Below are 22,500 nucleotides of genomic sequence, written 5' to 3'. Positions count from 1 at the left end.
ATCAGAGAGGTCTTCAATGTAGTGCGCTGCCAACCCACAGCTCTCTGCGTCCTCCCCCAACAGGACGGGAGCCTATCCTCATCAGAGAGGTCTTCAATGTAGTGCGCTGCCAACCCACAGCTCTCTGCATCCTCCCCCAACAGGACGGGTAGCCTATCCTCATCAGAGAGGTCTTCAATGTAGTGCGCTGCCAACCCACAGCTCTCTGCGTCCTCCCCCAACAGGACGGGAGCCTATCCTCATCAGAGAGGTCTTCAATGTAGTGGTCTGCCAACCCACAGCTCTCTGCGTCCTCCCCAACAGGACTGGTAGCCTATCCTCATCAGAGAGGTCTTCAATGTAGTGCGCTGCCAACCCACAGCTCTCTGCGTCCTCCCCAACAGGACGGGGAGCCTATCCTCATCAGAGAGGTCTTCAATGTAGTGGTCTGCCAACCCACAGCTCTCTGTGTCCTCCCCCTACAGGACGGGTAGCCTATCCTCATCAGAGAGGTCTTCAATGTAGTGCGCTGCCAACCCACAGCTCTCTGCGTCCTCCCCCAACAGGACGGGTAGCCTATCCTCATCAGAGAGCTCTTCAATGTAGTGGTCTGCCAACCCACAGCTCTCTGTGTCCTCCCCCAACAGGACGGGTAGCCTATCCTCATCAGAGAGCTCTTCAATGTAGTGGTCTGCCAACCCACAGCTCTCTGCGTCCTCCCCCAACAGGACGGGTAGCCTATCCTCATCAGAGAGGTCTTCAATGTAGTGGTCTGCCAACCCACAGCTCTCTGCGTCCTCCCCCAACAGGACGGGTAGCCTATCCTCATCAGAGAGGTCTTCAATGTAGTGCGCTGCCAACCCACAGCTCTCTGCGTCCTCCCCCAACAGGACGGGTAGCCTATCCTCATCAGAGAGGTCTTCAATGTAGTGTGCTGCCAACCCACAGCTCTCTGCGTCCTCCCCCAACAGGACGGGTAGCCTATCCTCATCAGAGAGGTCTTCAATGTAGTGGTCTGCCAACCCACAGCTCTCTGCGTCCTCCCCAACAGGACGGGTAGCCTATCCTCATCAGAGAGGTCTTCAATGTAGTGGTCTGCCAACCCACAGCTCTCTGCGTCCTCCCCAACAGGACGGGTAGCCTATCCTCATCAGAGAGGTCTTCAATGTAGTGCGCTGCCAACCCACAGCTCTCTGCGTCCTCCCCCAACAGGACGGGAGCCTATCCTCATCAGAGAGGTCTTCAATGTAGTGCGCTGCAAACCCACAGCTCTCTGCGTCCTCCCCAACAGGACGGGGGAGCCTATCCTCATCAGAGAGGTCTTCAATGTAGTGCGCTGCCAACCCACAGCTCTCTGCGTCCTCCCCAACAGGACGGGTAGCCTATCCTCATCAGAGAGGTCTTCAATGTAGTGCGCTGCCAACCCACAGCTCTCTGCGTCCTCCCCCAACAGGACGGGAGCCTATCCTCATCAGAGAGGTCTTCAATGTAGTGGTCTGCCAACCCACAGCTCTCTGCGTCCTCCCCCAACAGGACTGGTAGCCTATCCTCATCAGAGAGGTCTTCAATGTAGTGCGCTGCCAACCCACAGCTCTCTGCGTCCTCCCCCAACAGGACGGGTAGCCTATCCTCATCAGAGAGGTCTTCAATGTAGTGGTCTGCCAACCCACAGCTCTCTGCGTCCTCCCCCAACAGGACGGGTAGCCTATCCTCATCAGAGAGGTCTTCAATGTAGTGCGCTGCCAACCCACAGCTCTCTGCGTCCTCCCCCAGCAGGACAGGTAGCCTATCCTCATCAGAGAGGTCTTCAATGTAGTGCGCTGCCAACCCACAGCTCTCTGCGTCCTCCCCAACAGGACGGGTAGCCTATCCTCATCAGAGAGCTCTTCAATGTAGTGTGCTGCCAACCCACAGCTCTCTGCGTCCTCCCCAACAGGACGGGTAGCCTATCCTCATCAGAGAGGTCTTCAATGTAGTGGTCTGCCAACCCACAGCTCTCTGCGTCCTCCCCCAACAGGACGGGTAGCCTATCCTCATCAGAGAGGTCTTCAATGTATTGTGCTGCCAACCCACAGCTCTCTGCGTCCTCCCCAACAGGACGGGTAGCCTATCCTCATCAGAGAGGTCTTCAATGTAGTGTGCTGCCAACCCACAGCTCTCTGCGTCCTCCCCCAACAGGACGGGTAGCCTATCCTCATCAGAGAGGTCTTCAATGTAGTGGTCTGCCAACCCACAGCTCTCTGCGTCCTCCCCCAACAGGACGGGTAGCCTATCCTCATCAGAGAGGTCTTCAATGTAGTGCGCTGCCAACCCACAGCTCTCTGCGTCCTCCCCAACAGGACTGGTAGCCTATCCTCATCAGAGAGGTCTTCAATGTAGTGCGCTGCCAACCCACAGCTCTCTGCGTCCTCCCCCAACAGGACTGGTAGCCTATCCTCATCAGAGAGGTCTTCAATGTAGTGTGCTGCCAACCCACAGCTCTCTGCGTCCTCCCCCAACAGGACGGGTAGCCTACTCTCATCAGAGAGGTCTTCAATGTAGTGTGCTGCCAACCCACAGCTCTCTGCGTCCTCCCCCAACAGGACGGGTAGCCTACTCTCATCAGAGAGGTCTTCAATGTAGTGTGCTGCCAACCCACAGCTCTCTGCGTCCTCCCCCAACAGGACGGGTAGCCTACTCTCATCAGAGAGGTCTTCAATGTAGTGCGCTGCCAACCCACAGCTCTCTGCGTCCTCCCCCAACAGGACGGGGAGCCTATCCTCATCAGAGAAGTCTTCAATGTAGTGTGCTGCCAACCCACAGCTCTCTGCGTCCTCCCCAACAGGACGGGGAGCCTATCCTCATCAGAGAAGTCTTCAATGTAGTGTGCTGCCAACCCACAGCTCTCTGCGTCCTCCCCCAACAGGACGGGTAGCCTACTCTCATCAGAGAGGTCTTCAATGTAGTGCGCTGCCAACCCACAGCTCTCTGCGTCCTCCCCCAACAGGACGGGTAGCCTATCCTCATCAGAGAGGTCTTCAATGTAGTGCGCTGCCAACCCACAGCTCTCTGCGTCCTCCCCCAACAGGACGGGGAGCCTATCCTCATCAGAGAGGTCTTTGAAACCTTCAATAAGAGTTTCAAATTTGGGGAAATGACACTCTCTAATTGTTTTATATTTTTGACATTTTGTCAGGAAATGCAGCTCCGTCTCAGGTTCTGCTGTTGTGCAGTGGTTGCACAGCCTTTCCTCTACAGGGAGCCAGGTTTTCCTGTGTCTACCCTTCTCAATGGCAAGGCTGTGCTCACTGAGTCTGTACTTTGTCAAGGTTTTTGATCAGTAACCATGATCAAATATTTAGCCACAGTGTACTGTCTATTTAGGTCCAGATAGCACTGCGTCTTGCTTTGTGTTTGTGCTTGTGTTTCCCAATAAGCAATATAGTTTTGTTTTGACTGTGTTGTAATTTGTTTTATTCTGGTTGATTGGATGTTCTGGTCCTGAGGCTTCAGTATGTTAGTACAACAGGTTTGTGAACTCAGGACCAGCTGGATGAGGGGACTGAGGCTTCAGTGTGTTAGTAGAACAGGTTTGTGAACTCAGGACCAGCTGGATGAGGGGACTGAGGCTTCAGTGTGTTAGTAGAACGGGTTTGTGAACTCAGCCCCAGGACCAGTTTGTAAGTCGCTCTGGATAAGAGCGTCTGCTAAATGACTTAAATGTAAATGTAATATAGTATACTGGACAGGTCATATAGCATGATGGACAGGTCATATAGTATACTGGACAGGTCATATAGCATGCTGGACAGGTCATATAGTATACTGGACAGGTCATATAGCATGCTGGACAGGTCATATAGTATACTGGACAGGTCATATAGCATGCTGGACAGGTCATATAGTATACTGGACAGGTCATATAGTATACTGGACAGGTCATATAGTATACTGGACAGGTCATATAGCTGGACAGGTCATATAGTATACTGGACAGGTCAAATAGTATATTGGACAGGTCATATAGTATGCTGGACAGGTCATATAGTATACTGGACAGGTCAAATAGTATGATGGACAGGTCATATAGTATACTGGACAGGTCATATAGTATACTGGACAGGTCATATAGTATACTGGACAGGTCAAATAGTATATTGGACAGGTCATATAGCATGCTGGACAGGTCATATAGCATGCTGGACAGGTCATATAGTATACTGGACAGGTCATATAGTATACTGGACAGGTCATATAGTATGCTGGACAGGTCATATAGTATACTGGACAGGTCATATAGTATACTGGACAGGTCATATAGCATGCTGGACAGGTCATATAGTATACTGGACAGGTCATATAGCATGCTGGACAGGTCATATAGTATACTGGACAGGTCATATAGCATGCTGGACAGGTCATATAGTATACTGGACAGGTCATATAGTATACTGGACAGGTCATATAGTATGCTGGACAGGTCATATAGTATACTGGACAGGTCATATAGTATGCTGGACAGGTCATATAGTATACTGGACAGGTCATATAGTATGCTGGACAGGTCATATAGCATGCTGGACAGGTCATATAGTATACTGGACAGGTCATATAGTATGCTGGACAGGTCATATAGCATGCTGGACAGGTCATATAGTATACTGGACAGGTCATATAGTATACTGGACAGGTCATATAGTATACTGGACAGGTCATAGAGCTGGACAGGTCATATAGTATACTGGACAGGTCAAATAGTATATTGGACAGGTCATATAGCATGCTGGACAGGTCATATAGCATGCTGAACAGGTCATATAGTATACTGGACAGGTCATATAGTATACTGGACAGGTCGTATAGCATGCTGGACAGGTCATATAGTATACTGGACAGGTCATATAGCATGCTGGACAGGTCATATAGTATACTGGACAGGTCATATAGTATACTGGACAGGTCAAATAGTATGCTGGACAGGTCATATAGCATGATGGACAGGTCATATAGTATACTGGACAGGTCATATAGCATGCTGGACAGGTCATATAGTATACTGGACAGGTCATATAGCATGCTGGACAGGTCATATATCATGCTGGACAGGTCATATAGTATGCTGGACAGGTCATATAGCATACTGGACAGGTCATATAGTATACTGGACAGGTCATATAGTATACTGGACAGGTCATATAGTATACTGGACAGGTCATAGAGCTGGACAGGTCATATAGTATACTGGACAGGTCATATAGTATACTGGACAGGTCATATAGTATACTGGACAGGTCATAGAGCTGGACAGGTCATATAGTATACTGGACAGGTCATATAGTATACTGGACAGGTCATATAGTATGCTGGACAGGTCATATAACATGCTGGACAGGTCATATAGTATACTGGACAGGTCATATAGCTGGACAGGTCATGTAGTATACTGGACAGATCATATAGCTGGACAGGTCATATAGTATACTGGACAGGTCATATAGCAAGCTGGACAGGTAATTTCTAAGCGATCTCCTCAAATGCGACAACATTTCCTTTAAAAGCTGTGTTGCCCATAACCGGCGATCATATTGAATCCCCGACCATAATTTACCTTCACTCGGGGTTAGGGGGCGGTGTTGTTAACAGCCAGGTCAACTGTGATTACAACTCAATATTCGCCGTTTTCCCATGTCTGAGGGCGTTGGGAGACGGCCGGCCACTAGGGGCGACAGTGAGCGCTGTTTCCTTCAAGTAGGTCCCGGTTCGCCAGGGTGTGTTGGAAAGCGATGGAGGATGGGTGTATTCATCTGGTTCTAAAGGTTGCATGTTTGTAGTGTTTGGAGTTCATGTCTAACCATAAGAATTCTGAGTTCACGCTTAAACTTAACCTGATATAAAGCAGTAACAAAACATTTTTGAAATTTGACGTTTCAGAAAAGGATGAACGTTTTATTCTGACGCGAGACTGTGAGGGATTGTTGGCTGTTACGTCATGTCCTAGTCTTACCCTTCTTCCAGAACATACATAATACAATAGAAGTGTGACATTTCGACAATGTCCTCTCCTCCTCTCCTCCTCTTCTGTCATCAGGCTTCCTGTCTCTCCTCCTGTTCTGTCATCAGACTTCCTGTCTCTCCTCCTCTCCTCCTCTTCTGTCATCAGGCTTCCTGTCTCTCCTCCTCTTCTGTCATCAGGCTTCCTGTCTCTCCTCCTGTTCTGTCATCAGGCTTCCTGTCTCTCCTCCTCTTCTGTCATCAGGCTTCCTGTCTCTCCTCCTCTTCTGTCATCAGGCTTCCTGTCTCTCCTCCTCTTCTGTCATCAGGCTTCCTGTCTCTCCTCCTCTCCTCCTCTTCTGTCATCAGGCTTCCTGTCTCTCCTCCTCTCCTCCTCTTCTGTCATCAGGCCTCCTGTCTCTGCTCCTGTTCTGTCATCGGGCTTCCTGTCTCTCCTCCTCTCCTCCTCTTCTGTCATCAGGCTTCCTGTCTCTCCTCCTGTTCTGTCATAGGGCTTCATGTCTCTCCTCCTGTTCTGTCATCAGACTTCCTGTCTCTCCTCCTGTTCTGTCATCAGGCTTCCTGTCTCTCCTCCTGTTCTGTCATCAGGCTTCCTGTCTCTGCTCCTGTTCTGTCATCAGGCTTCCTGTCTCTCCTCCTCTTCTGTCATCAGGCTTCCTGTTTCTGCTCCTGTTCTGTCATCAGGCTTCCTGTCTCTCCTCCTCTTCTGTCATCAGGCTTCCTGTCTCTCCTCCTCTTCTGTCATCAGGCTTCCTGTCTCTCCTCCTCTCCACCTCTTCTGTCATCAGGCTTCCTGTCTCTCCTCCTGTTCTGTCATCAGGCTTCCTGTCTCTCCTCCTGTTCTGTCATCAGGCTTCCTGTCTCTCCTCCTGTTCTGTCATCAGGCTTCCTGTCTCTCCTCCTCTTCTGGCATCAGTCTTCCTGTTTCTCCTCCTCTTCTGTCATCAGGCTTCCTGTCTCTCCTCCTCTTCTGTCATCAGGCTTCCTGTCTCTCCTCCTCTTCTGTCATCAGGCTTCCTGTCTCTCCTCCTCTCCTCCTCTTCTGTCATCAGGCTTCCTGTCTCTCCTCCTCTCCTCCTCTTCTGTCATCAGGCCTCCTGTCTCTGCTCCTGTTCTGTCATCGGGCTTCCTGTCTCTCCTCCTCTCCTCCTCTTCTGTCATCAGGCTTCCTGTCTCTCCTCCTGTTCTGTCATAGGGCTTCATGTCTCTCCTCCTGTTCTGTCATCAGACTTCCTGTCTCTCCTCCTGTTCTGTCATCAGGCTTCCTGTCTCTCCTCCTGTTCTGTCATCAGGCTTCCTGTCTCTGCTCCTGTTCTGTCATCAGGCTTCCTGTCTCTCCTCCTCTTCTGTCATCAGGCTTCCTGTCTCTCCTCCTGTTCTGTCATCAGGCTTCCTGTCTCTCCTCCTCTTCTGTCATCAGGCTTCCTGTCTCTCCTCCTCTTCTGTCATCAGGCTTCCTGTCTCTGCTCCTGTTCTGTCATCGGGCTTCCTGTCTCTCCTCCTCTCCTCCTCTTCTGTCATCAGGCTTCCTGTCTCTCCTCCTGTTCTGTCATCGGGCTTCCTGTCTCTCCTCCTGTTCTGTCATCAGGCTTCCTGTCTCTCCTCCTCTTCTGTCATCAGGCTTCCTGTCTCTGCTCCTGTTCTGTCATCGGGCTTCCTGTCTCTCCTCCTGTTCTGTCATCAGGCTTCCTGTCTCTCCTTCTGTTCTGTCATCAGGCTTCATGTCTCTCCTCCTCTTCTGTCATCAGTCTTCCTGTTTCTCCTCCTCTTCTGTCATCGGGCTTCCTGTCTCTCCTCCTCTTCTGTCATCAGGCTTCCTGTCTCTCCCCCTCTTCTGTCATCAGGCTTCCTGTCTCTCCTCCTCTTCTGTCATCAGGCTTCCTGTCTCTCCTCCTCTCCTCCTCTTCTGTCATCAGGCCTCCTGTCTCTGCTCCTGTTCTGTCATCGGGCTTCCTGTCTCTCCTCCTCTCCTCCTCTTCTGTCATCAGGCTTCCTGTCTCTCCTCCTGTTCTGTCATCGGGCTTCCTGTCTCTCCTCCTGTTCTGTCATCAGACTTCCTGTCTCTCCTCCTCTTCTGTCATCGGGCTTCCTGTCTCTCCTCCTCTCCTCCTGTTCTGTCATCAGGCTTCCTGTCTCTCCTCCTGTTCTGTCATCAGGCTTCCTGTCTCTCCTCCTGTTCTGTCATCGGGCTTCCTGTCTCTCCTCCTCTCCTCCTCTTCTGTCATCGGGCTTCCTGTCTCTCCCCCTCTTCTGTCATCAGGCTTCCTGTCTCTCCTCCTCTTCTGTCATCAGGCTTCCTGTCTCTCCTCCTCTTCTGTCATCAGGCTTCCTGTTTCTGCTCCTCTCCTCCTCTTCTATCATCAGGCTTCCTGTTTCTGCTCCTCTCCTCCTCTTCTGTCATCAGGCTTCCTGTCTCTCCTCCTCTTCTGTCATCAGGCTTCCTGTCTCTCCTCCTCTTCTGTCATCAGGCTTCCTGTCTCTCCTCCTCTCCTCCTCTTCTGTCATCAGGCTTCCTGTCTCTCCTCCTCTTCTGTCATCAGGCTTCCTGTCTCTCCTCCTCTTCTGTCATCAGGCTTCCTGTCTCTCCTCCTCTTCTGTCATCAGGCTTCCTGTCTCTGCTCCTGTTCTGTCATCGGGCTTCCTGTCTCTCCTCCTCTTCTGTCATCAGGCTTCCTGTCTCTCCTCCTGTTCTGTCATCGGGCTTCCTGTCTCTCCTCCTGTTCTGTCATCAGGCTTCCTGTCTCTCCTCCTCTTCTGTCATCAGGCTTCCTGTCTCTCCTCCTGTTCTGTCATCGGGCTTCCTGTCTCTCCTCCTCTCCTCCTCTTCTGTCATCGGACTTCCTGTCTCTCCCCCTCTTCTGTCATCAGGCTTCCTGTCTCTCCTCCTCTTCTGTCATCAGGCTTCCTGTCTCTCCTCCTCTTCTGTCATCAGGCTTCCTGTTTCTGCTCCTCTCCTCCTCTTCTATCATCAGGCTTCCTGTTTCTGCTCCTCTCCTCCTCTTCTGTCATCAGGCTTCCTGTCTCTCCCCCTCTTCTGTCATCAGGCTTCCTGTCTCTGCTCCTGTTCTGTCATCAGGCTTCCTGTCTCTCCTCCTCTCCTCTCTTCTGTCATCAGGCTTCCTGTCTCTCCTCCTCTCCTCCTCTTCTGTCATCAGGCTTCCTGTCTCTGCTCCTGTTCTGTCATCGGGCTTCCTGTCTCTCCTCCTCTCCTCCTCTTCTGTCATCAGGCTTCCTGTCTCTCCTCCTGTTCTGTCATCGGGCTTCCTGTCTCTCCTCCTGTTCTGTCATCAGACTTCCTGTCTCTCCTCCTCTTCTGTCATCGGGCTTCCTGTCTCTCCTCCTCTCCTCCTGTTCTGTCATCAGGCTTCCTGTCTCTCCTCCTGTTCTGTCATCAGGCTTCCTGTCTCTCCTCCTGTTCTGTCATCGGGCTTCCTGTCTCTCCTCCTCTCCTCCTCTTCTGTCATCGGGCTTCCTGTCTCTCCCCCTCTTCTGTCATCAGGCTTCCTGTCTCTCCTCCTCTTCTGTCATCAGGCTTCCTGTCTCTCCTCCTCTTCTGTCATCAGGCTTCCTGTTTCTGCTCCTCTCCTCCTCTTCTATCATCAGGCTTCCTGTTTCTGCTCCTCTCCTCCTCTTCTGTCATCAGGCTTCCTGTCTCTCCCCCTCTTCTGTCATCAGGCTTCCTGTATCTGCTCCTGTTCTGTCATCAGGCTTCCTGTCTCTCCTCCTCTCATCCTGTTCTGTCATCAGGTTTCCTGTCTCTCCTCCTGTTCTGTCATCAGGCTTCCTGTCTCTCCTCCTGTTCTGTCATCGGGCTTCCTGTCTCTCCTCCTCTCCTCCTCTTCTGTCATCGGGCTTCCTGTCTCTCCTCCTCTTCTGTCATCAGGCTTCCTGTCTCTCCTCCTCTTCTGTCATCAGGCTTCCTGTTTCTGCTCCTCTCCTCCTCTTCTATCATCAGGCTTCCTGTTTCTGCTCCTCTCCTCCTCTTCTGTCATCAGGCTTCCTGTCTCTCCCCCTCTTCTGTCATCAGGCTTCCTGTCTCTGCTCCTGTTCTGTCATCAGGCTTCCTGTCTCTCCCCCTCTTCTGTCATCAGGCTTCCTGTCTCTCCTCCTCTTCTGTCATCAGGCTTCCTGTCTCTCCTCCTCTTCTGTCATCAGGCTTCCTGTTTCTGCTCCTCTCCTCCTCTTCTATCATCAGGCTTCCTGTCTCTCCTCCTCTTCTGTCATCAGGCTTCCTGTCTCTCCTCCTGTTCTGTCATCGGGCTTCCTGTCTCTCCTCCTCTCCTCCTCTTCTGTCATCGGGCTTCCTGTCTCTCCTCCTGTTCTGTCATCAGGCTTCCTGTCTCTCCTCCTCTCCTCCTCTTCTGTCATCGGGCTTCCTGTCTCTCCTCCTCTCCTCCTGTTCTGTCATCAGGCTTCCTGTCTCTCCTCCTCTTCTGTCATCAGGCTTCCTGTCTCTCCTCCTCTTTTGTCATCAGGCTTCCTGTCTCTCCTCCTCTTCTGTCATCAGGCTTCCTGTCTCTCCTCCTCTTCTGTCATCAGACTTCCTGTCTCTCCTCCTCTTCTGTCATCAGGCTTCCTGTCTCTCCTCCTCTTCTGTCATCGGGCTTCCTGTCTCTCCTCCTCTTCTGTCATCCGGCTTCCTGTCTCTCCTCCTCTCCTCCTCTTCTGTCATCAGACTTCCTGTCTCTCCTCCTCTTCTGTCATCAGGCTTCCTGTCTCTCCTCCTCTTCTGTCATCGGGCTTCCTGTCTCTCCTCCTCTCCTCCTGTTCTGTCATCAGGCTTCCTGTCTCTCCCCCTCTTCTGTCATCAGGCTTCCTGTCTCTCCTCCTGTTCTGTCATCAGGCTTCCTGTCTCTCCTCCTCTTCTGTCATCAGGCTTCCTGTCTCTCCTCCTCTCCCCCTCTTCTGTCATCAGGCTTCCTGTCTCTCCTCCTCTTCTGTCATCAGGCTTCCTGTTTCTCCTCCTGTTCTGTCATCAGGCTTCCTGTCTCTCCTCCTCTTCTGTCATCAGGCTTCCTGTCTCTCCCCCTCTTCTGTCATCAGGCTTCCTGTCTCTGCTCCTGTTCTGTCATCAGGCTTCCTGTCTCTCCCCCTCTTCTGTCATCAGGCTTCCTGTCTCTCCTCCTCTTCTGTCATCAGGCTTCCTGTCTCTCCTCCTCTTCTGTCATCAGGCTTCCTGTTTCTGCTCCTCTCCTCCTCTTCTATCATCAGGCTTCCTGTTTCTGCTCCTCTCCTCCTCTTCTGTCATCAGGCTTCCTGTCTCTCCCCCTCTTCTGTCATCAGGCTTCCTGTCTCTGCTCCTGTTCTGTCATCAGGCTTCCTGTCTCTCCCCCTCTTCTGTCATCAGGCTTCCTGTCTCTCCTCCTCTTCTGTCATCAGGCTTCCTGTCTCTCCTCCTCTTCTGTCATCAGGCTTCCTGTTTCTGCTCCTCTCCTCCTCTTCTATCATCAGGCTTCCTGTCTCTCCTCCTGTTCTGTCATCAGGCTTCCTGTCTCTCCTCCTGTTCTGTCATCAGGCTTCCTGTCTCTCCTCCTGTTCTGTCATCAGGCTTCCTGTCTCTCCTCCTGTTCTGTCATCAGGCTTCCTGTCTCTCCCCCTCTTCTGTCATCAGGCTTCCTGTCTCTCCTCCTCTTCTGTCATCAGGCTTCCTGTATCTGCTCCTGTTCTGTCATCAGGCTTCCTGTCTCTCCTCCTCTCCTCCTGTTCTGTCATCAGGCTTCCTGTCTCTCCTCCTGTTCTGTCATCAGGCTTCCTGTCTCTCCTCCTGTTCTGTCATCAGGCTTCCTGTCTCTCCTCCTGTTCTGTCATCGGGCTTCCTGTCTCTCCTCCTCTCCTCCTCTTCTGTCATCGGGCTTCCTGTCTCTCCCCCTCTTCTGTCATCAGGCTTCCTGTCTCTCCTCCTCTTCTGTCATCAGGCTTCCTGTCTCTCCTCCTCTTCTGTCATCAGGCTTCCTGTTTCTGCTCCTCTCCTCCTCTTCTATCATCAGGCTTCCTGTCTCTCCTCCTCTTCTGTCATCAGGCTTCCTGTCTCTCCCCCTCTTCTGTCATCAGGCTTCCTGTCTCTGCTCCTGTTCTGTCATCAGGCTTCCTGTCTCTCCCCTCTTCTGTCATCAGGCTTCCTGTCTCTCCTCCTCTTCTGTCATCAGGCTTCCTGTCTCTCCTCCTCTTCTGTCATCAGGCTTCCTGTTTCTGCTCCTCTCCTCCTCTTCTATCATCAGGCTTCCTGTCTCTCCTCCTCTTCTGTCATCAGGCTTCCTGTCTCTCCTCCTGTTCTGTCATCAGGCTTCCTGTCTCTCCTCCTCTCCTCCTCTTCTGTCATCGGGCTTCCTGTCTCTCCTCCTGTTCTGTCATCAGGCTTCCTGTCTCTCCTCCTCTCCTCCTCTTCTGTCATCGGGCTTCCTGTCTCTCCTACTCTCCTCCTTTTCTGTCATCAGGCTTCCTGTCTCTCCTCCTCTTCTGTCATCAGGCTTCCTGTCTCTCCTCCTCTTTTGTCATCAGGCTTCCTGTCTCTCCTCCTCTTCTGTCAGCAGGCTTCCTGTCTCTCCTCCTCTTCTGTCATCAGACTTCCTGTCTCTCCTCCTCTTCTGTCATCAGGCTTCCTGTCTCTCCTCCTCTTCTGTCATCGGGCTTCCTGTCTCTCCTCCTCTTCTGTCATCAGGCTTCCTGTCTCTCCTCCTCTCCTCCTCTTCTGTCATCAGACTTCCTGTCTCTCCTCCTCTTCTGTAATCACGCTTCCTGTCTCTCCTCCTCTTCTGTCATCGGGCTTCCTGTCTCTCCTCCTCTCCTCCTGGTCTGTCATCAGGCTTCCTGTCTCTCCCCTCTTCTGTCCTCATGCTTCCTGTCTCTCCTCCTGTTCTGTCATCAGGCTTCCTGTCTCTCCTCCTCTTCTGTCATCAGGCTTCCTGTCTCTCCTCCTCTCCCCTCTTCTGTCATCAGGCTTCCTGTCTCTCCTCCTGTTCTGTCATCAGGCTTCCTGTCTCTCCTCCTCTTCTGTCATCAGGCTTCCTGTCTCTGCTCCTGTTCTGTCATCGGGCTTCCTGTCTCTCCTCCTCTCCTCCTCTTCTGTCATCGGACTTCCTGTCTCTCCCCCTCTTCTGTCATCAGGCTTCCTGTCTCTCCTCCTCTTCTGTCATCAGGCTTCCTGTCTCTCCTCCTCTCCTCCTCTTCTGTCATCAGGCCTCCTGTCTCTGCTCCTGTTCTGTCATCGGGCTTCCTGTCTCTCCTCCTCTCCTCCTCTTCTGTCATCAGGCTTCCTGTCTCTCCTCCTGTTCTGTCATCGGGCTTCCTGTCTCTCCTCCTGTTCTGTCATCAGACTTCCTGTCTCTCCTCCTCTTCTGTCATCAGGCTTCCTGTCTCTCCTCCTGTTCTGTCATCAGGCTTCCTGTCTCTCCTCCTGTTCTGTCATCAGGCTTCCTGTCTCTCCTCCTCTTCTGTCATCAGGCTTCCTGTTTCTGCTCCTGTTCTGTCATCAGGCTTCCTGTCTCTCCTCCTCTTCTGTCATCAGGCTTCCTGTCTCTCCTCCTCTTCTGTCATCAGGCTTCCTGTCTCTCCTCCTCTCCACCTCTTCTGTCATCAGGCTTCCTGTCTCTCCTCCTGTTCTGTCATCAGGCTTCCTGTCTCTCCTCCTGTTCTGTCATCAGGCTTCCTGTCTCTCCTCCTGTTCTGTCATCAGGCTTCCTGTCTCTCCTCCTCTTCTGGCATCAGTCTTCCTGTTTCTCCTCCTCTTCTGTCATCAGGCTTCCTGTCTCTCCTCCTCTTCTGTCATCAGGCTTCCTGTCTCTCCTCCTCTTCTGTCATCAGGCTTCCTGTCTCTCCTCCTCTCCTCCTCTTCTGTCATCAGGCTTCCTGTCTCTCCTCCTCTCCTCCTCTTCTGTCATCAGGCCTCCTGTCTCTGCTCCTGTTCTGTCATCGGGCTTCCTGTCTCTCCTCCTCTTCTGTCATCAGGCTTCCTGTCTCTCCTCCTGTTCTGTCATAGGGCTTCATGTCTCTCCTCCTGTTCTGTCATCAGACTTCCTGTCTCTCCTCCTGTTCTGTCATCAGGCTTCCTGTCTCTCCTCCTGTTCTGTCATCAGGCTTCCTGTCTCTGCTCCTGTTCTGTCATCAGGCTTCCTGTCTCTCCTCCTCTTCTGTCATCAGGCTTCCTGTCTCTCCTCCTCTTTTGTCATCAGGCTTCCTGTCTCTCCTCCTCTTCTGTCATCAGGCTTCCTGTCTCTCCTCCTCTTCTGTCATCAGGCTTCCTGTCTCTCCTCCTGTTCTGTCATCGGGCTTCCTGTCTCTCCTCCTCTCCTCCTCTTCTGTCATCAGGCTTCCTGTCTCTCCTCCTGTTCTGTCATCCGGCTTCCTGTCTCTCCTCCTGTTCTGTCATCAGGCTTCCTGTCTCTCCTCCTCTTCTGTCATCAGGCTTCCTGTCTCTCCTCCTGTTCTGTCATCAGACTTCCTGTCTCTCCTCCTGTTCTGTCATCAGGCTTCCTGTCTCTCCTTCTGTTCTGTCATCAGGCTTCATGTCTCTCCTCCTCTTCTGTCATCAGTCTTCCTGTTTCTCCTCCTCTTCTGTCATCAGGCTTCCTGTCTCTCCTCCTCTTCTGTCATCAGGCTTCCTGTCTCTCCTCCTCTTTTGTCATCAGGCTTCCTGTCTCTCCTCCTCTTCTGTCATCAGGCTTCCTGTCTCTCCTCCTCTTCTGTCATCAGACTTCCTGTCTCTGCTCCTGTTCTGTCATCGGGCTTCCTGTCTATCCTCCTCTCCTCCTCTTCTGTCATCAGGCTTCCTGTCTCTCCTCCTGTTCTGTCATCGGGCTTCCTGTCTCTCCTCCTGTTCTGTCATCAGACTTCCTGTCTCTCCTCCTCTTCTGTCATCAGGCTTCCTGTCTCTCCTCCTCTCCTCCTGTTCTGTCATCAGGCTTCCTGTCTCTCCTCCTGTTCTGTCATCAGGCTTCCTGTCTCTCCTCCTGTTCTGTCATCGTGCTTCCTGTCTCTCCTCCTCTCCTCCTCTTCTGTCATCGGGCTTCCTGTCTCTCCCCCTCTTCTGTCATCAGGCTTCCTGTCTCTCCTCCTCTTCTGTCATCAGGCTTCCTGTCTCTCCTCCTCTTCTGTCATCAGGCTTCCTGTTTCTGCTCCTCTCCTCCTCTTCTATCATCAGGCTTCCTGTTTCTGCTCCTCTCCTCCTCTTCTGTCATCAGGCTTCCTGTCTCTCCTCCTGTTCTGTCATCAGGCTTCCTGTCTCTCCTCCTCTTCTGTCATCAGGCTTCCTGTCTCTCCTCCTCTCCCCCTCTTCTGTCATCAGGCTTCCTGTCTCTCCTCCTCTCCCCTCTTCTGTCATCAGGCTTCCTGTCTCTCCTCCTGTTCTGTCATCAGGCTTCCTGTCTCTCCCCCTCTTCTGTCATCAGGCTTCCTGTCTCTCCTCCTGTTCTGTCATCGGGCTTCCTGTCTCTCCTCCTGTTCTGTCATCAGACTTCCTGTCTCTCCTCCTCTTCTGTCATCGGGCTTCCTGTCTCTCCTCCTCTCCTCCTTTTCTGTCATCAGGCTTCCTGTCTCTCCTCCTGTTCTGTCATCAGACTTCCTGTCTCTCCTCCTGTTCTGTCATCGGGCTTCCTGTCTCTCCTCCTCTCCTCCTCTTCTGTCATCGGACTTCCTGTCTCTCCCCTCTTCTGTCATCAGGCTTCCTGTCTCTCCTCCTCTTCTGTCATCAGGCTTCCTGTCTCTCCTCCTCTTCTGTCATCAGGCTTCCTGTTTCTGCTCCTCTCCGCCTCTTCTATCATCAGGCTTCCTGTTTCTGCTCCTCTCCTCCTCTTCTGTCATCAGGCTTCCTGTCTCTCCCCTCTTCTGTCATCAGGCTTCCTGTCTCTGCTCCTGTTCTGTCATCAGGCTTCCTGTCTCTCCTCCTCTCCTCCTCTTCTGTCATCAGGCTTCCTGTCTCTCCTCCTCTTCTGTCATCAGGCTTCCTGTCTCTGCTCCTGTTCTGTCATCGGGCTTCCTGTCTCTCCTCCTCTCCTCCTCTTCTGTCATCAGGCTTCCTGTCTCTCCTCCTGTTCTGTCATCGGGCTTCCTGTCTCTCCTCCTGTTCTGTCATCAGACTTCCTGTCTCTCCTCCTCTTCTGTCATCGGGCTTCCTGTCTCTCCTCCTCTCCTCCTGTTCTGTCATCAGGCTTCCTGTCTCTCCTCCTGTTCTGTCATCAGGCTTCCTGTCTCTCCTCCTGTTCTGTCATCGGGCTTCCTGTCTCTCCTCCTCTCCTCCTCTTCTGTCATCGGGCTTCCTGTCTCTCCCCTCTTCTGTCATCAGGCTTCCTGTCTCTCCTCCTCTTCTGTCATCGGGCTTCCTGTCTCTCCTCCTCTTCTGTCATCAGGCTTCCTGTTTCTGCTCCTCTCCTCCTCTTCTATCATCAGGCTTCCTGTTTCTGCTCCTCTCCTCCTCTTCTGTCATCAGGCTTCCTGTCTCTCCCCCTCTTCTGTCATCAGGCTTCCTGTATCTGCTCCTGTTCTGTCATCAGGCTTCCTGTCTCTCCTCCTCTCATCCTGTTCTGTCATCAGGTTTCCTGTCTCTCCTCCTGTTCTGTCATCAGGCTTCCTGTCTCTCCTCCTGTTCTGTCATCGGGCTTCCTGTCTCTCCTCCTCTCCTCCTCTTCTGTCATCGGGCTTCCTGTCTCTCCCCCTCTTCTGTCATCAGGCTTCCTGTCTCTCCTCCTCTTCTGTCATCAGGCTTCCTGTCTCTCCTCCTCTTCTGTCATCAGGCTTCCTGTTTCTGCTCCTCTCCTCCTCTTCTATCATCAGGCTTCCTGTTTCTGCTCCTCTCCTCCTCTTCTGTCATCAGGCTTCCTGTCTCTCCCCCTCTTCTGTCATCAGGCTTCCTGTCTCTGCTCCTGTTCTGTCATCAGGCTTCCTGTCTCTCCCCCTCTTCTGTCATCAGGCTTCCTGTCTCTCCTCCTCTTCTGTCATCAGGCTTCCTGTCTCTCCTCCTCTTCTGTCATCAGGCTTCCTGTTTCTGCTCCTCTCCTCCTCTTCTATCATCAGGCTTCCTGTCTCTCCTCCTCTTCTGTCATCAGGCTTCCTGTCTCTCCTCCTGTTCTGTCATCGGGCTTCCTGTCTCTCCTCCTCTCCTCCTCTTCTGTCATCGGGCTTCCTGTCTCTCCTCCTGTTCTGTCATCAGGCTTCCTGTCTCTCCTCCTCTCCTCCTCTTCTGTCATCGGGCTTCCTGTCTCTCCTCCTCTCCTCCTGTTCTGTCATCAGGCTTCCTGTCTCTCCTCCTCTTCTGTCATCAGGCTTCCTGTCTCTCCTCCTCTTTTGTCATCAGGCTTCCTGTCTCTCCTCCTCTTCTGTCATCAGGCTTCCTGTCTCTCCTCCTCTTCTGTCATCAGACTTCCTGTCTCTCCTCCTCTTCTGTCATCAGGCTTCCTGTCTCTCCTCCTCTTCTGTCATCAGGCTTCCTGTCTCTCCTCCTGTTCTGTCATCGGGCTTCCTGTCTCTCCTCCTCTCCTCCTCTTCTGTCATCAGGCTTCCTGTCTCTCCTCCTGTTCTGTCATCGGGCTTCCTGTCTCTCCTCCTGTTCTGTCATCGGGCTTCCTGTCTCTCCTCCTCTCCTCCTGGTCTGTCATCAGGCTTCCTGTCTCTCCCCTCTTCTGTCCTCATGCTTCCTGTCTCTCCTCCTGTTCTGTCATCAGGCTTCCTGTCTCTCCTCCTCTTCTGTCATCAGGCTTCCTGTCTCTCCTCCTCTCCCCCTCTTCTGTCATCAGGCTTCCTGTCTCTCCTCCTCTTCTTTCATCAGGCTTCCTGTTTCTCCTCCTGTTCTGTCATCAGGCTTCCTGTCTCTCCTCCTCTTCTGTCATCAGGCTTCCTGTCTCTCCCCTCTTCTGTCATCAGGCTTCCTGTCTCTTCTCCGGTTCTGTCATTAGGCTTCCTGTCTCTCCCCCTCTTCTGTCATCAGGCTTCCTGTCTCTCCTCCTCTTCTGTCATCAGGCTTCCTGTCTCTCCTCCTCTTCTGTCATCAGGCTTCCTGTTTCTGCTCCTCTCCTCCTCTTCTATCATCAAGCTTCCTGTTTCTGCTCCTCTCCTCCTCTTCTGTCATCAGGCTTCCTGTCTCTCCCCTCTTCTGTCATCAGGCTTCCTGTCTCTGCTCCTGTTCTGTCATCAGGCTTCCTGTCTCTCCCCTCTTCTGTCATCAGGCTTCCTGTCTCTCCTCCTCTTCTGTCATCAGGCTTCCTGTCTCTCCTCCTCTTCTGTCATCAGGCTTCCTGTTTCTGCTCCTCTCCTCCTCTTCTATCATCAGGCTTCCTGTCTCTCCTCCTGTTCTGTCATCAGGCTTCCTGTCTCTCCTCCTGTTCTGTCATCAGGCTTCCTGTCTCTCCTCCTGTTCTGTCATCAGGCTTCCTGTCTCTCCTCCTGTTCTGTCATCAGGCTTCCTGTCTAGGCTCCTCTCCTCCTCTTCTATCATCAGGCTTCCTGTCTCTCCTCCTCTTCTGTCATCAGGCTTCCTGTATCTGCTCCTGTTCTGTCATCAGGCTTCCTGACTCTCCTCCTCTCATCCTGTTCTGTCATCAGGCTTCCTGACTCTCCTCCTCTCATCCTGTTCTGTCATCAGGCTTCCTGTCTCTCCTCCTGTTCTGTCATCAGGCTTCCTGTCTCTCCTCCTGTTCTGTCATCGGGCTTCCTGTCTCTCCTCCTCTCCTCCTCTTCTGTCATCGGGCTTCCTGTCTCTCCCCTCTTCTGTCATCAGGCTTCCTGTCTCTCCTCCTCTTCTGTCATCAGGCTTCCTGTCTCTCCTCCTCTTCTGTCATCAGGCTTCCTGTTTCTGCTCCTCTCCTCCTCTTCTATCATCAGGCTTCCTGTTTCTGCTCCTCTCCTCCTCTTCTGTCATCAGGCTTCCTGTCTCTCCCCTCTTCTGTCATCAGGCTTCCTGTCTCTGCTCCTGTTCTGTCATCAGGCTTCCTGTCTCTCCCCTCTTCTGTCATCAGGCTTCCTGTCTCTCCTCCTCTTCTGTCATCAGGCTTCCTGTCTCTCCTCCTCTTCTGTCATCAGGCTTCCTGTTTCTGCTCCTCTCCTCCTCTTCTATCATCAGGCTTCCTGTCTCTCCTCCTCTTCTGTCATCAGGCTTCCTGTCTCTCCTCCTGTTCTGTCATCGGGCTTCCTGTCTCTCCTCCTCTCCTCCTCTTCTGTCATCGGGCTTCCTGTCTCTCCTCCTGTTCTGTCATCAGGCTTCCTGTCTCTCCTCCTCTCCTCCTCTTCTGTCATCGGGCTTCCTGTCTCTCCTACTCTCCTCCTTTTCTGTCATCAGGCTTCCTGTCTCTCCTCCTCTTCTGTCATCAGGCTTCCTGTCTCTCCTCCTCTTTTGTCATCAGGCTTCCTGTCTCTCCTCCTCTTCTGTCAGCAGGCTTCCTGTCTCTCCTCCTCTTCTGTCATCAGACTTCCTGTCTCTCCTCCTCTTCTGTCATCAGGCTTCCTGTCTCTCCTCCTCTTCTGTCATCGGGCTTCCTGTCTCTCCTCCTCTTCTGTCATCAGGCTTCCTGTCTCTCCTCCTCTCCTCCTCTTCTGTCATCAGACTTCCTGTCTCTCCTCCTCTTCTGTAATCACGCTTCCTGTCTCTCCTCCTCTTCTGTCATCGGGCTTCCTGTCTCTCCTCCTCTCCTCCTGGTCTGTCATCAGGCTTCCTGTCTCTCCCCCTCTTCTGTCCTCATGCTTCCTGTCTCTCCTCCTGTTCTGTCATCAGGCTTCCTGTCTCTCCTCCTCTTCTGTCATCAGGCTTCCTGTCTCTCCTCCTCTCCCCCTCTTCTGTCATCAGGCTTCCTGTCTCTCCTCCTCTTCTTTCATCAGGCTTCCTGTTTCTCCTCCTGTTCTGTCATCAGGCTTCCTGTCTCTCCTCCTCTTCTGTCATCAGGCTTCCTGTCTCTCCTCCTCTCCTCCTCTTCTGTCATCAGACTTCCTGTCTCTCCTCCTCTTCTGTAATCACGCTTCCTGTCTCTCCTCCTCTTCTGTCATCGGGCTTCCTGTCTCTCCTCCTCTTCTCCGGTTCTGTCATTAGGCTTCCTGTCTCTCCCCTCTTCTGTCATCAGGCTTCCTGTCTCTCCTCCTCTTCTGTCATCAGGCTTCCTGTCTCTCCTCCTCTTCTGTCATCAGGCTTCTGTTTCTGCTCCTCTCCTCCTCTTCTATCATCAAGCTTCCTGTTTCTGCTCCTCTCCTCCTCTTCTGTCATCAGGCTTCCTGTCTCTCCCCCTCTTCTGTCATCAGGCTTCCTGTCTCTCCTCCTCTTCTGTCATCAGGCTTCCTGTCTCTCCCCCTCTTCTGTCATCAGGCTTCCTGTCTCTCCTCCTCTTCTGTCATCAGGCTTCCTGTCTCTCCTCCTCTTCTGTCATCAGGCTTCCTGTTTCTGCTCCTCTCCTCCTCTTCTGTCATCAGGCTTCCTGTCTCTCCTCCTCTTCTGTCATCAGGCTTCCTGTTTCTGCTCCTCTCCTCCTCTTCTGTCATCAGGCTTCCTGTCTATCCTCCTGTTCTGTCATCAGGCTTCCTGTCTCTCCTCCTGTTCTGTCATCAGGCTTCCTGTCTCTCCTCCTGTTCTGTCATCAGGCTTCCTGTCTAGGCTCCTCTCCTCCTCTTCTATCATCAGGCTTCCTGTCTCTCCTCCTCTTCTGTCATCAGGCTTCCTGTCTAGGCTCCTGTTCTGTCATCAGGCTTCCTGTCTCTCCCCTGTTCTGTCATCAGGCTTCCTGTCTCTCCTCCTGTTCTGTCATCAGGCTTCCTGTCTCTCCTCCTCTTCTGACATCAGGCTTCCTGTCTCTCCTCCTGTTCTGTCATCAGGCTTCCTGTCTCTCCTCCTCTTCTGTCATCAGGCTTCCTGTCTCTCCTCCTGTTCTGTCATCAGGCTTCCTGTCTCTCCCCCTCTTCTGTCATCAGGCTTCCTGTCTCTCCTCCTCTTCTGTCATCAGGCTTCCTGTCTCTCCTCCTCTTCTGTCATCAGGCTTCCTGCCTCTCCTCCTCTTCTGTCATCAGGCTTCCTGTCTCTCCTCCTCTTCTGTCATCAGGCTTCCTGTCTCTCCTCCTCTTCTGTCATCAGGCTTCCTGCCTCTCCTCCTCTTCTGTCATCAGGCTTCCTGCCTCTCCTCCTCTTCTGTCATCAGGCTTCCTGCCTCTCCCCCTCTTCTGTCATCAGGCTTCCTGTCTCTCCTCCTCTTCTGTCATCAGGCTTCCTGTCTCTCCTCCTCTTCTGTCATCAGGCTTCCTGTCTCTCCTCCTCTTCTGTCATCAGGCTTCCTGTCTCTCCCCCTCTTCTGTCATCAGGCTTCCTGTCTCTCCTCCTGTTCTGTCATCAGGCTTCCTGTCTCTCCTCCTGTTCTGTCATCAGGCTTCCTGTCTCTCCTCCTCTTCTGTCATCAGGCTTCCTGTCTCTCCCCCTCTTCTGTCATCAGGCTTCCTGTCTCTCCTCCTGTTCTGTCATCAGGCTTCCTGTCTCCCCCCTCCTGTTCTGTCATCAGGCTTCCTGTCTCTCCTCCTCTCCTCCTCTTCTGTCATCAGGCTTCCTGTCTAGGCTCCTCTCCTCCTCTTCTGTCATCAGGCTTCCTGTCTCTCCTCCTCTTCTGTCATCAGGCTTCCTGTCTCTCCTCCTGTTCTGTCATCAGGCTTCCTGTCTCCCCCCTCCTGTTCTGTCATCAGGCTTCCTGTCTCTCCTCCTCTCCTCCTCTTCTGTCATCAGGCTTCCTGTCTAGGCTCCTCTCCTCCTCTTCTGTCATCAGGCTTCCTGCCTCTCCTCCTCTTCTGTCATCAGGCTTCCTGCCTCTCCCCCTCTTCTGTCATCAGGCTTCCTGCCTCTCCTCCTCTTCTGTCATCAGGCTTCCTGCCTCTCCCCCTCTTCTGTCATCAGGCTTCCTGTCTAGGCTCCTCTTCTGTCATCAGGCTTCCTGTCTCTCCTCCTCTTCTGTCATCAGGCTTCCTGTCTCTCCTCCTCTTCTGTCATCAGGCTTCCTGTCTCTCCTCCTCTTCTGTCATCAGGCTTCCTGTCTCTCCTCCTCTTCTGTCATCAGGCTTCCTGTCTCTCCCCCTCTTCTGTCATCAGGCTTCCTGTCTCTCCTCCTGTTCTGTCATCAGGCTTCCTGTCTCCCTCCTCCTGTTCTGTCATCAGGCTTCCTGTCTCTCCTCCTCTTCTGACATCAGGCTTCCTGTCTCTCCTCCTGTTCTGTCATCGGGCTTCCTGTCTCTCCTCCTGTTCTGTCATCAGGCTTCCTGTCTCTCCTCCTGTTCTGTCGTCAGGCTTCCTGTCTCTCCCCCTCTTCTGTCATCAGGCTTCCTGTCTAGGCTCCTCTCCTCCTCTTCTGTCATCAGGCTTCCTGTCTCTCCTCCTGTTCTGTCATCAGGCTTCCTGTCTCTCCTCCTCTTCTGTCATCAGGCTTCCTGTCTCTCCTCCTGTTCTGTCATCAGGCTTCCTGTCTCTCCCCTCTTCTGTCATCAGGCTTCCTGTCTAGGCTCCTCTCATCCTCTTCTGTCATCAGGCTTCCTGTCTCTCCCCCTCTTCTGTCATCAGGCTTCCTGTCTCTCCTCCTGTTCTGTCATCAGGCT

The sequence above is a fragment of the Oncorhynchus keta genome, chromosome 35, assembly GCF_023373465.1.
Source record: "Oncorhynchus keta strain PuntledgeMale-10-30-2019 chromosome 35, Oket_V2, whole genome shotgun sequence".
Classification (NCBI taxonomy): Eukaryota; Metazoa; Chordata; class Actinopteri; order Salmoniformes; family Salmonidae; genus Oncorhynchus; species Oncorhynchus keta.
The sequence above is the reverse complement of the archived record's forward strand: the minus strand, read 5'-3'. Positions refer to the sequence as shown.